The 14,579-nt window shown below is 39.7% G+C and overlaps 1 non-coding gene across 1 annotated transcript; it reads right to left on the minus strand.

Annotated features, from left to right (window-relative positions):
* Window positions 1-6,713: 6,713 nt before the first annotated feature.
* On the minus strand, window positions 6,714-6,821 carry LOC148571725 (small nucleolar RNA R71). Its single transcript, XR_015909036.1, has one exon. It is a non-coding gene; the product is annotated as a small nucleolar RNA R71 (small nucleolar RNA).
* Window positions 6,822-14,579: the final 7,758 nt, after the last annotated feature.

Raw genomic sequence — 14,579 nt, forward strand, 5'->3', positions numbered from 1 at the left:
GATACAGTTTAAGAAACTAAAGAAGGAAAATAGGTAAGCAAATAGGATTTAAACGATATAAGCATAGAGGGGCAAAAGTGGAATAAAGTAGCAATATAAGCATGGAGTGAGTTAAATATATGTAAAATGTTGGCCTGTATGCATGGTAAAAGTCAGAGAATAAAAATCACAATCCAAAATCTTATGATATGCGGAATTCTTGTTAATTAGGAACAACAGTAATCATACCTTGAAATGGTTTGAAAGTTGTTAGGTAAAAACCAAAAGAGAAGTTAGAAAGTTAAAGTAGTTAATAGTGAAAAAGTGAGGTTAAAGTAAGTGGCATGGTGTTGTGGTTCTTAATTAACACAAATTGCAAAAACTTGAATAACAAGCAACTCACATTCAAGTAGATATTGCAGATTATTGATGATAAATCATATAAAGAAAAGAATTGCAAAATGAAATTGAAATCATCAATAATTCTATTTAATGAATAAGGGAACCAGAAAGAATAAGAAAGCTAGCCCGTACATTCATGAATTGGCTTGGTTGAAACCAATTAGTGTAAAACTTGAAAGTGTCAAAACCAATTTATGAAAGGTAGTTGAGTGAAACAATTTGCAGGAAAAAAATTGGGCAGCATTTTGGCTAAAAATTGAACGTTCCCGGGTAATAAACAGCAGCAGAAATAGTTCATATGATAATAAAGTAGTACAAAAAAGAGTAACAAATAGTAATTCACATGAGTTCAGAATAAACAAACTCAATCTGCATTAAAGAATGGTAAAGAACAGCATATGAACAGCATTATCATCACAGCAAATTCAAAATTACGAAACAGATAAAACAAGTAACAAGAAAGGCATAGTTATCAGGCCTAAATCCACTAACCACATCCTATCTACCTAACCACCTAAAATCCACTACGATCAGGCATCTCTAACTATCCTAATTTGAATAAAATTTGAAAAATATATGGAATTAACTAAAAACTGGGAAAGGAATCGGTGTTCGACGGAACCTGTTGGGCAGAGTTACAGAAATTGGAGTCAGAGAGAAGGTGGTGGTGTGGTAGTGGTGTTGGCGATGCAGCGGCGCTGGGAGGCGGCTCGGCGGCGGTCCTTGGTGGAGGCAGGGTGGCGGTTCGGTGGTTGGGGAAGAAAGATGGTTATGGAGGGGAAAGAGAAAGAGGGGGGCGAGAAGGGTGAGGGTTGTGGGGGTCGTGGTGGCCGGCGGTCTAGGTGAGGTGGCGCGGTGGTGGCTCAGTGATGGGGCGGGGGCAGTGGAGGGAGAAGGGTGGGAGGGGAGGAAGAAGGGAGGAGAAGAGAAGGGAGGAGGGGGGTTCAGCGAGGGCGGCGCGGTGGGGTGGGCGCGGCGAGGTGGGTTGGGGTGGTGGTGGCTGGTCGGTGGTTATTTGGTAGCTGGGGAAGGGGGAAGAGGTGATGAAGGGTTGGGGGGAAAAGGGGACGCGAAATGGGTTAGGGTTTCGTGTCGAAGGGGGTAAGTGGATTCAAATCCACGCGAACGCATGGATCACGCGATCGCGTGGTTGAGGCGAAAAGGCAATGATGCGGCCGCATCATTGATGCGATCGCACGAGTGAGGGATAATGAAAGTAACGCATACGCATGGGGCACGCGTACGTGTTGCTCAGAATTGTGCTAAACGCACAATTCCAGCATTATTTTGGCGCAACTCTCTGTTTCCATTGAGAGGGCAATAATATTCACGCGATGCGTATGCGTCGGCCATGCTTTCGCGTGGTGTGTGGTAAGTGGAAGTGACGCGTTCATGTCACTGACGTGAACGCGTGGCCCAAATTGTGCCTAACGCATACCAGCCGCACGATTCCAGCCCAACTTTCTGGGCGTTGGATTGTGACGTCGATTTTGAGTCGACGCGCACGCGTGGGGTGATTTTTTTTTATGTAGTATGCAAAATGCAATACTGATGCGGATGTTATGAATAAATCCAGGTACAATAAAATAAAATAAAATAAAACAAAAAACAAACAAAACGAAATAAAATTAAAATTGAAAAAGGAACGATCATACCACGGTGGGTTGTCTCCCACCTAGCACTTTTAGTTAAAGTCCTTAAGTTGGACATTCGTTGAGCTCCCTGTCATGGTGGCTTATGCTTAAACTCATCCAAAAATCTCCACCAACGTTTGCAATTCCAATATCCTCCGGGGTCCCAAACAAGGCAAGTAAAGCCTTTGAGCAAGTAAAAGCAGGTTTTTAGGCTCCAGGGGTATTGATTGTCAGGATAAATTCCAGGGTCTCAAACCTTGCTTCTGTACCCATCTTTGTCTTGATCTACATTTTTCCAGCCGGGTAATACGGAATTTGAACTCTCACGAAGATGACCAAACATCCTCCAAGACCCATTCAATCGAACTCAAAACCAATCCTTGTACCTCAAATTGAAGCGGGGAGCTTTATTGAATCTTGCATACCAGCTTTGAGTGTGAGCTATTTCTCTCTTACTCTTAAAGCCGCAAAGAGCTCTAAGCTGGCCATCTGTTTCAAGCAAACCATATTCAAGTGGAAAAGTAAAGATAAAGGCTAAGGAATTTACCCACTTGAAGTTTGTATTGGGTGGTAATGGCCTTGGGATAGGTGTTTCCAATGGTTTTGCAGGCTCTATGATGAGCGGATAATTTATACGCTTTTTGGCATTGTTTTTAGTATGTTTTTAGTAGAATCTAGTTACTTTTAGGGATGTTTTCATTAGTTTTTATGTTAATTTCACATTTCTGGACTTTACTATGAGTTTGTGTGTTTTTCTATAATTACAGGTATTTTCTGGCTGAAATTGAGGAACTTGAGCAAAAATCAAATTCAGAGGTTGAAGAAGGACTGCTGATGCTGTTGGATTCTGACCTCCCTGCACTCAAAGTGGATTTTCTAGAGCTACAGAACTGAAAATGGTGCGCTTCTAATTTCTTTGGAGAGTAGACATCCAGGGCTTTCCAGCAATGTATAATAGTCCATACTTTGGCCGAGTTTAGACGACGTAAAAGGGCGTTGAACGCCAGTTCTATGCTGCTGTCTGGAGTTAAACGCCAGAAACAAGTCACAAACCAGAGTTGAACGCCAGAAATACGTTACAACCTGGCGTTCAACTCCAGAAAGAGCCTCTGCACGTGTAACATTCAAGCTCAGCCCAAGCACACACAAAGTGGGCCCCGGAAGTGGATTTATGCATCAATTACTTACTTCTGTAAACCCTAGTAGCTAGTTTATTATAAATAGGACTTTTTACTATTGTATTAGACATCTTTGGATGCCTAGTTCTTAGATCATGGGGGCTGGCCATTCGGCCATGCCTGGACATTTCACTTATGTATTTTCAACGGTAGAGTTTCTGCACTCCATAGATTAAGGTGTGGAGCTCTGCTGTTCCTCAAAGATTAATGCAAAGTACTACTGTTTTTCTATTCAATTCAACTTATTCCGCTTCTAAGATATTCATTCGCACTTCAACCTGAATGTGATGAACGTGACAATCATCATCATTCCTTATGAACGCGTACCTGACAACCACTTCCGTTCTACCTTAGATTGAATGAGTATCTCTTAGATCTCTTAATCAGAATCTTCGTGGTGTAAGCTAGATTGATGGCGGCATTCATGAGAATCCGGAAAGTCTAAACCTTGTTTGTGGTATTCCGAGTAGGATTCAGGGATTGAATGACTGTGCCGAGCTTCAAACTCGCGAGTACTGGGCGTAGTGACAGACGCAAAAGGAGGGTGAATCCTATTCCAGTATGATCGAGAACCTCAGATGATTAGCCGTGCTGTGACAGAGCATTTGGACCATTTTCACAAGAGGATAGAATGCAGCCATTGGCAAGGGTGATGCCTCCAGACGATTAGCCATGCAGTGACAGCACATCGGACCATTTTCCAGAGAGGATCAAAAGTAGCCATTGACAGCGGTGATGTCCTTACATAAAGCCAGCCATAGAAAGGAGTAAGACTGATTGGATGAAGATAGCAGGAAAGCAGAGGTTTAGAGGGACGAAAGCATCTCCATGCATTCATCTGAAATTCTCACCAAGGATTTACATAAGTATTTCTATCCCTATTTTATTAATGATATTCGAAAACTCCATAACCATTCTATATTCGCCTGACTGAGATTTACAAGATGACCATAGCTTGCTTCATACCAACAATCTCCATGGGATCGACCCTTACTCGCGTAAGGTTTATTACTTGGACGACCCAGTGCACTTGCTGGTTAGTTGTGCGAAGTTGTGATAAAAAGTTGAGATTACAATTGAGCGTACCATGTTGATGGCGCCATTAATGATCACAATTTCGTGCACCAAGTTTTTGGCGCCGTTGCTGGGGATTGTTCGAGTTTGGACAACTAACGGTTCATCTTGTTGCTCAGATTGGGTAACTTTCTTTTCGTTTTCTTTTCAAAAAGTTTTCAAAAAATTTTTCAAAAATCTTTCAAAAATTTTCTTCTTTGTTTTCAAAAAAAAAAATGTTTTCAAAAATATATTTTTCTTCTGAATTTTTAAGAATGAAGTCTAGAGTTTCATGAAGCATGTTGAAGCATGCTGGCTATAAAACCATGTCTAAATTCTTTTGGACAGAGGTTTTGGCTTAAAATTGAATGAATTACTCCCATATTCATGCTAAAGCTTGACTGGCTATTAAGCCATGTCTAACCCTCAGATTAGAGCTTTAGATTAAGATTGTAAGATTCCTGGAATTCATATTAAAAATTTTGGAATCCTTATTTTTCTTTTCAAATGATTTTCGAAAAATATAAAATAAAAATACAAAAAAAATCATAAAATCATAAAAATCAAAAATATTTTTTGTGTTTCTTGTTTGAGTCTTGAGTCAACTTCAAGTTTGGTGTTAATTGCATACTCATCTTGCATTTTTCGAAAATTGCATTCATGCATTGCATTCATCATGATCTTCAAGTTGTTCTTGATAAAACCTTCTTGATTGATCTTCATATTATATTGTTTTGTGTTGTATGATATTTTTCATATGCATTCTTGAATTCTTAGTGCCTAAGCATTAAAGATTTCTAAGTTTGGTGTCTTGCATGTTTTATTTGCATTAAAAATTTTTCAAAAATAAGTTCTTGATGTTCATCTTGATCTTCAAAGTGTTCTTGGTGTTCATCTTGACATTCATAGCATTCTTGCATGCATTCATTGTTTTGATCTAAAAATTCCATGCATTGAGCATTTTTAGTATTTTTCTCTCTCATCATAAAAATTCAAAAAAAAATAAAAAAAAATATCTTTCCCTTTTTCTCTCTTAAAATTTCGAAAATTAGATTTGACTTTTTTAAAAAATTTTAAAATCTAGTTGTTTTTATGAGTCAAATCAAATTTTCAATTTAAAAATCTTATCTTTTTCAAAATCTTTTTCAAAAATCAAATATTTTTCATTTTTCTTAGTTATTTTCGAAAATTACAAAAATATTTTTCCAAAATCTTTTCTTAGTTCTATCTCATAATTTTCGAAAATAACATCATCAATTAATGTTTTGATTCAAAAATTTCAAGTTTGTTACTTGCTTGTTAAGAAAGATTCAAACTTTAAGTTCTAGAATCATATCTCATGATTTCTTGTGAATTAAGTCATTAATTGTGATTTTAAAAATCAAACCTTTTTCAAAACTAATTTCAATCATATCTTTTCAAAAATATCTTCTTATCATATCTTTTTCAAAAACTTGATTTCAAAATATCTTTTCTAACTTCCTAACTCCTTATCTTTTCAAAATTTGTTTCAACTAACTAACTAACTTTTTGTTTGTTTCTTATCTTTTTCAAAACTACCTAACTAACTCTCTCTCTCTCTAATTTTCGAAAATATCTTCCCTCTTTTTCAAAATTTCTTTTTTTTATTGACTAATTATTTTAATTTTTGATTTTAAATTTCAAAAATTACTAACCTTTTTCAAAAACTATTTTCGAAAACCACTAACTCTTTTTCAAAAATTATTTTCGAAAATTCACTTCCCCCTCTCATCTTCTTCTATTTGTTTATTTATTTACTAACATCTCTTCCTCACTCACCAAAAATCCGAACCCCCTCTCTCTCTGAGTTCATATTTTCTCTTCTTCTTTTCTTCTATTCACACAGGGACCTCTATACTGTGATAAAAAGGATCCCTATTATTATTATTATTTTTCTGGCCCTCTTTTTCATATGAGCAGGAGCAAAGACAAGAATATTCTTGTTGAAGCAGATCCAGAACCTGAAAGGACTCTGAAGAGGAAACTAAGAGAAGCTAAATTACAACAATCCAGCAAGCACCTTTCAGAAATTTACGAACAAGAAGAGGAGATGGCAGCCGAAAATAATAATAATGCAAGGAGAATGCTTGGTGACTTTACTGTACCTAATTCTAATTTACATGGAAGAAGCATCTCCATTCCTGCCATTGGAGCAAACAATTTTGAGCTGAAACCTCAATTAGTTTCTCTGATGCAGCAAAACTGCAAGTTTTCTGGACTTCCATCTGAAGATCTTTTTCAGTTCTTAATTGAATTCTTGCAGATATGTGATACTGTTAAGACTAATGGAGTAGATCCTGAAGTCTACAGGCTCATGCTTTTCCCTTTTGCTGTAAGAGACAGAGCTAGAGTATGGTTGGACTCTCAACCTAAGGATAGCCTGAACTCTTGGGATAAGCTGGTTAAGGCTTTCTTAGCCAAGTTCTTTCCTCCTCAAAAGCTGAGTAAGCTTAGAGTGGATGTTCAGACTTTCAGACAGAAAGAAGGTGAATCCCTCTATGAAGCTTGGGAGAGATACAAAGGACTGACCAAAAAGTGTCCTTCTGACATGCTTTCAGAATGGACCATCCTGGATATATTCTATGATGGTCTGTCTGAATTAGCTAAGATGTCATTGGATACTTTTGCAGGTGGATCCATTCACCTAAAGAAAACGCCTGCAGAAGCTCAAGAACTCATTGACATGGTTGCTAATAACCAGTTCATGTACACCTCTGAAAGGAATCCTGTGAGTAATGGGACGCCTATGAAGAAGGGAGTTCTTGAAATTGATACTCTGAATGCTATATTGGCTCAGAATAAAATATTGACTCAACAAGTCAATATGATTTCTAAGAGTCTGAATGGAATGCAAGCTGCATCCAAGAGTACTCAAGAGGCATCTTCTGAAGAAGAAGCTTATGATCCTAAGAACCCTGCAATAGCAGAGGTAAATTACTTAGGTGAACCTTATGGAAACACCTATAACTCATCATGGAGAAATCATCCAAATTTCTCATAGAAGGATCAACAAAAGCCTCAACAAGGCTTTAATAATGGTGGAAGAAACAGGTTTAGCAATAGCAAGCCTTTCCCATCATCCACTCAGCAACAGACAGAGAACTCTGAACAAAATATTTCTAATTTAGCAAACTTAGTCTCTGATCTATCTAAGGCCACTATAAGTTTCATGAATGAAACAAGGTCTTCCATTAGAAATTTGGAGGCACAAGTGGGCCAGCTGAGTAAAAGGATCACTGAAATCCCTCCTAGTACTCTCCCAAGCAATACAGAAGAAAATCCAAAAGGAGAGTGCAAGGCCATTGAATTGATCACCATGGCCGAACCTGTAAGGGAAGGAGAGGACGTGAATCCCAAGGAGGAAGACCTCCTGGGACGTCTAGTGATCAATAAGAAGCTTCCCTCTGAGGAACCAACGGAATCTGAGACTCATCTAGAGACCATAGAGATTCCATTGAACCTCCTTATGCCATTCATGAGCTCTGATGAGTATTCATCTTCTGAAGAGAATGAGGATGTTACTGAAGAGCAAGTTACCAAGTACCTTAGTGCAATCATGAAGCTGAATGCCAAATTATTTGGTATTGAGACTTGGGAAGATGAACCTCCCTTGTTCACTAATGAACTGAGTGATCTGGATCAACTGACATTGCCTCAGAAGAGACAAGATCCTGGAAAGTTCGTAATACCTTGTACCATAGGCAACATGATCTTTGAAAAGGCTCTGTGTGACCTTGGTTCAGGGATAAACCTCATGCCCCTCTCTGTAATAGAGAAACTGGGAATCTATGGGGTACAAGCTGCTAAAATCTCATTAGAGATGGTAGACAATTCAAGAAAATAGGCTCATGGACAAGTAGAGGACGTGTTAGTAAAGGCTGAAGGCCTTTACATCCCTGCTGATTTCATAATCCTTGATACTGGGAAGGATGAGGATGAATCCATCATCCTTGGAAGACCTTTCCTAGCCACAGCAAGAGCTGTGATTGATGTTGACAGAGGTGAATTAGTCCTTCAATTGAATGAGGACTCCCTTGTGTTTAAAACTCGAGGTCATCCTTCTGTAAACATAGAGAGGAAGCATAAAAAGCTTCTCTCACTGCAGAGTCAACCAGAGCCCCCACAGTCAAACTTTAAGTTTGGTGTTGGGAGGCCACAACCAAACTCTAAGTTTGGTGTTGAACTCCCATATCCAAACTCTAAGTTTGGTGTTGGGGAGTCTCAACAATGCTCTGAACATCTGTGAGGCTCCATGAGAGCCCACTGTCAAGCTATTGACATTAAAGAAGCGCTTGTTAGGAGGCAACCCAATTTTTATTTATCTAATTCTACTTTTCTTGTTCTTTCATCTTTTATTAGGTTCATGATCATGTGGAGTCACAAAATAAATAAAAAAATTGAAAACAGAATCAAAAACAGCAGAAGAAAAATCACACCCTGGAGGAAGACCTTACTAGCGTTTAAACGCTAGTAAGAAGCATCTGGCTGGCGTTCAACGCCAGAACAGAGCATGGTTCTGGCGCTGAACGCCCAAAATGGGCAGCATCTGGGTGTTTGAATGCCAGAATTGAACCCTGAGAAGAGCTGGCGCTGAATGCCCAGAACAAGCATGGTTCTGGCGTTCAACGCCAGAAATGGGCAACAAATGGGCATTCAACGACCAGAACAAGCACCAATCTGGCGCTGAACGCCCAGAGTTGTGTGCAAGGGCATTTTGCATGCCTAATTTGGTGCAAGGTTGTAAATCCTTGAACACCTCAGGATCTGTGGACCCCACAGGATCCCCACCTACCTCCACTCACTTCTTCTCACCCCTCTTTCACACAATCCCAAAAACACTTTTCCCCAAAACTCTTCACCAATCACCTCAATCTCTCTTCCCTATCACCACTTCACCACTCACATCCACCCACTCTTCCCCATAAACCTACCTCATAAACACCACCTACCTTCAAAATTCAAAATCAATTTCCCACCCAAACCCAACCTATATGGCCGAAACCTTACCCCCCCTCCCTTCCCTATATATAGTCCTCCATTCTTCCTCATTTTAACACAACACAACCCTCTCTCCCCTTCTTGACCGAAACACATCTCCCTCTCCTTCTCCTCCATTTCTTCTTCTTCTTCATCTATTCTTTCTTTTCTTGCTCGAGGGCGAGCAAAATTCTAAGTTTGGTGTGGTAAAAGCATAAGCTTTTTGTTTTTCCATTACCATTGATGGCACTTAAGACCGGAGAATCCTCTAAAAAAGGGAAAGGAAAGACAAAAGCTTCCACCTCCGAGTCATGGGAGATGGAAAGATTCATCTCCAAAGCTCATCAAGACCACTTCTATGATGTTGTGGCTAAGAAGAAGGTGATGTTGTTGCCAAGAAGAAGGTGATCCCTGAGGTCCCTTTCAAGCTCAAGAAGAATGAGTATCCGGAGATCCGACATGAAATCCAAAGAAGAGGTTGGGAAGTTTTAACAAACCCCATCCAACAAGTTGGCATCCTAATGGTTCAAGAGTTCTATGCCAATGCATGGATCACTAGGAACCATGATCAAAGTAAGAACCCGGACCCAAAGAATTATCTCACCATGGTTCGGGGGAAATACTTAGATTTTAGTCCGGAAAATGTGAGGTTGGCGTTTAACTTGCCTATGATGCAAGGAGATGCACACCCCTACACTAGAAGGGTCAACTTTAAACAAAGGTTGGACCAAGTCCTCATGGACATATGTGTGGAAGGAGCTCAATGGAAGATTGACTCCAAAGGCAAGCCGGTTCAACTAAGAAGACTGGACCTCAAGCCTGTAGCTAGAGGATGGTTAGAGTTCATACAACACTCCATCATCCCCACTAGCAACCGATCCGAAGTTACTGTGGATCGGGCCATCATGATTCATAGCATCATGATTGGAGAGGAAGTAGAAGTTCATGAAGTCATCTCCCTTGAACTCTACAAAATAGCCGAAAAGTCCTCCCCCATGGCAAGGCTAGCTTTTCCTCATCTTATTTGCCATCTATGTTACTCAGCTGGAGCTTTCATAGAAGGAGACATTCCCATTAAGGAAGAGAAGCCCATCACTAAGAAAAGGATGGAGCAAGCAAGAGAGCCAATTCATGGAGCTCAAGAGGCGCATGAAGCTCATCACCATGAGATCCCAGAGATGCCTCAAATGCTTTTCCCTCCACAAAATTATTGGGAGCAAATCAACACCTCCTTAGGAGAATTAAGTTCCAACATGGGACAACTAAGGGTGGAACATCAAGAGCACTCCATCATCCTTCATGAAATTAGAGAAGATCAAAAATCAATGAGGGAGGAGCAACAAAGACAAGGAAGAGACATAGAAGAGCTCAAGGACATCATTGGTTCCTCAAGAAGGAAATGCCACCATCACTAAGGTGGACTCATTCCTTGTTCTTACATTCTCTGTTTTTCGTTTTCTCTATGTTAAGTGCTTATCCATGTTTGTGTCTCATTACATGATCATTAGTATTTAGTAACTTTGTCTTAAAGTTATGAATGTCCTATGAATCCATCACCTCTCTTAAATGAAAACTGTTTTAATTCAAAAGAACAAGAAGTACATGAGTTTCGAATTTATCCTTGAACTTAGTTTAATTATATTGATGTGGTGACAATGCTTCTTGTTTTCTGAATGTATGCTTGAACAGTGCATATGTCTTTTGAAGTTGTTGTTCATGAATGTTAAATATGTTGGCTCTTGAAAGAATGATGACAAGGAGACATGTTATTTGATAATCTGAAAAATCATAAAAATGATTCTTGAAGCAAGAAAAAGTAGCAAAGAACAAAGCTTGCAGAAAAAAAAAAGAAAAAAAATAGGCGAAAAAAAATAGAAAGAAAAAGAAAAAAAAAAGCAAGCAGAAAAAGCCAAAAGCTCTTAAAACCAATAGGCAAGAGCAAAAAGCCAATAACCCTTAAAACCAAAAGGCAAGGGCAAATAAAAAGGATCCCAAGGCTTTGAGCATCAGTGTATAGGAGGGCCTCAAGGAATAAAATCCTGGCCTAAGCGGCTAAACCAAGCTGTCCCTAACCATGTGCTTGTGGCGTGAAGGTGTCAAGTGAAAACTTGAGACTGAGCGGTTAAAGTCAAGGTCCAAAGCAAAAAAAAAAGAGTGTGGTTAAGAACCCTGGACACCTCTAATTGGGGACTTTAGCAAAGCTGAGTCACAATCTGAAAAGGTTCACCCAATTATGTGTCTGTGGCATTTATGTATCCGGTGGTAATACTGGAAAACAAAGTGCTTAGGGCCACGGCCAAGACTCATAAAATAGCTGTGTTCAAGAATCATAATGAACAAGGAGAATCAATAACACTATCTGAACTCTGAGTTCCTATAGAAGCCAATCATTCTGAACTTCAATGGATAAAGTGAGACGCCAAAACTATTCAAGAGGCAAAAAGCTACAAGTCCCGCTCATCTGATTGGAGCTATGTTTCATTGATAGTTTGGAATTTGTAGTATATTCTCTTCTTTTTATCCCATTTGATTTTCATTTGCTTGGGGACAAGCAACAATTTAAGTTTGGTGTTGTGATGAGCAGATAATTTATACGCTTTTTGGCATTGTTTTTAGTATGTTTTTTTGTAGAATCTAGTTACTTTTAGGGATGTTTTCATTAGTTTTTATGTTAATTTCACATTTCTAGACTTTACTATGAGTTTGTCTATTTTTCTATGATTTTAGGTATTTTCTGGCTAAAATTGAGGGACTTGAGCAAAAATCAGATTCAGAGGTTGAAGAAGGACTGCTGATGCTGTTGGATTCTGACCTCTCTGCACTCAAAGTGGATTTTCTGGAGCTACAGAACACAAAATGGCGCGCTTCCAATTGCGTTGGAAAGTAGATATCCAGGGTTTTCCAGCAATATATAATAGTCCATACTTTGGCCGAGTTTAGATGACGTAAAAGGGCATTGAATGCTAGTTCTATGCTGCTGTCTGGAGTTAAACGCCAGAAACAAGTCACAAACCAGAGTTGAACGCCAGAAATACGTTACAACCTGGCGTTCAACTCCAGAAAGGACCTCTGCATGTGTAACATTCAAGCTCAGTCCAAGCACACACCAAGTGGGCCCCGGAAGTGGATTTATGCATCAATTACTTACTTCTGTAAATCCTAGTAGCTAGTTTATTATAAATAGGACTTTTTACTATTGTATTAGACATCTTTGGACGCCTAGTTCTTAGATCATGGGGCTGGCCATTCGGCCATGCCTGGACGTTTCACTTATGTATTTTCAACGGTAGAGTTTCTGCACTCCATAGATTAAGGTGTGGAGCTCTGCTGTTCCTCAAAGATTAATGCAAAGTACTACTGTTTTTCTATTCAATTCAACTTATTCTGCTTCTAAGATATTCATTCGCACTTCAACCTGAATGTGATGAACGTGACAATCATCATCATTCCTTATGAACGCGTACCTGACAACCACTTCCGTTCTACCTTAGATTGAATGAGTATCTTTAGATCTCTTAATCAGAATCTTTGTGGTGTAAGCTAGATTGATGGCGGCATTCATGAGAATCCGGAAAGTCTAAACCTTGTCTGTGGTATTCCGAGTAGGATTCAAGGATTGAATGACTGTGCCGAGCTTCAAACTCGCGAGTACTGGGCATAGTGACAGACGCAAAAGGAGGGTGAATCCTATTCCAGTATGATCGAGAACCTCAGATGATTAGGCGTGCTGTGACAGAGCATTTGGACCATTTTCACAAGAGGATAGGATGTAGCCATTGGCAAGGGTGATGCCTCCAGACGATTAGCCATGCAGTGACAGCGCATCGGACCATTTTCCAGAGAGGATCAAAAGTAGCCATTGACAGCGGTGATGTCCTTACATAAAGCCAGCCATAGAAAGGAGTAAGACTGATTGGATGAAGACAGCAGGAAAGCAGAGGTTTAAAGGGACGAAAGCATCTCCATGCATTCATCTGAAATTCTCACCAAGGATTTACATAAGTATTTCTATCCCTATTTTATTATTGATATTCGAAAACTCCATAACCATTCTATATCTGCCTGACTGAGATTTACAAGATGACCATAGCTTGCTTCATACCAACAATCTTCGTGGGATCGACCCTTAGTCGCGTAAGGTTTATTACTTGGACGACCCAATGCACTTGCTGGTTAATTGTGCGAAGTTGTGATAAAAGTTGAGATTACAATTGAGCGTACCATGTTAATGGCGCCATTGATGATCACAATTTCGTGCACCACTCTACTCCTTTGTATTCTTCTGTGAATTTTTCCACTTCTTTGCAAACTTCTTCAATTGTAACAACGCCTTGATCAAAGTCTTCGATATCTTCTTCATCACTCAAGTCATAAATTGGAGGTTGAGAAAAGTCTACCTCTGCATTATCTTCGTATTCACTTAGGGAAGATTCTTCAATCTCAGAGAATTCACTTGCGGATGCAAGTTCATTATTAGGAGAACTTGATTCGTGATTATCATTATCAAGGAAACTCGCTTCTTGAGTTGTTCTGTCCAGTTCTTCATAAGATACCTGCTTTGGGGGTTGTGCACTATCCTCCTTAGCATCAATTGCAAATTTTTTGACGGAATTTTCCACAATTCTGGATTCCCATGGAGGTTCAGCATCTCCTAAGTCTTCAACCAATTCTTCTTCTTCGATAATTTTGGCTTTCTCCACTTGTTCCAGTACAAAGTCATGCTCCTTACTGTCCATCAGAGTTTCTAGTATCTCCTTCATGCTACGTTCTTCATTAGTATTTCCACATGAAGCCATGGGAGTTCCTTGAGTGGCCGAACTTCGGAAAGCTAATCGATTGATTGCTTGATCCAATTGGTGAAGGGTTGCATGAAATTTATTCACTGTTTCCTTGAGACGCTCCTGTGATTCTCGGGTCGATGGATATGGACATGGTCCATATGGAAGTGGTGGTTCTTGGGGGTAGTTAGATTGGAATTGGGGTGGGTAAGGGTGGTGGTGGGTGGTGGTGGGTGGTTTGTGAGTGTGGTGGTCCAAAGCTATGTTGAGGAGGTGGTATAATGGGGCTTGTTGGTAACTACAAGGGGGTCCACCATATCTATTATCTTGATACGCAACTCGGAATGGTTCTTGACTATAGTATACTGGTGGAGGTTGGTTATCATGAAGAGGTCCACCATAACTATTGTCTTGGCATGCATTGTAAGATGGTCGTTGTCCATGGTATCTTGGAAGGTGTTGTTGCCGAAAGGGTTGATAAGATCCTCGTGGCTTTTTCCATCTTTGATTGTTTTGACCTTGATGCATGTTCCTGTTATAGCTTCCATTCTTTACAA

This window comes from Arachis ipaensis, chromosome B3 (assembly GCF_059453495.1).
Source record: "Arachis ipaensis isolate K30076 ecotype BB chromosome B3, ASM5945349v1, whole genome shotgun sequence".
NCBI classification, from domain to species: Eukaryota; Viridiplantae; Streptophyta; class Magnoliopsida; order Fabales; family Fabaceae; genus Arachis; species Arachis ipaensis.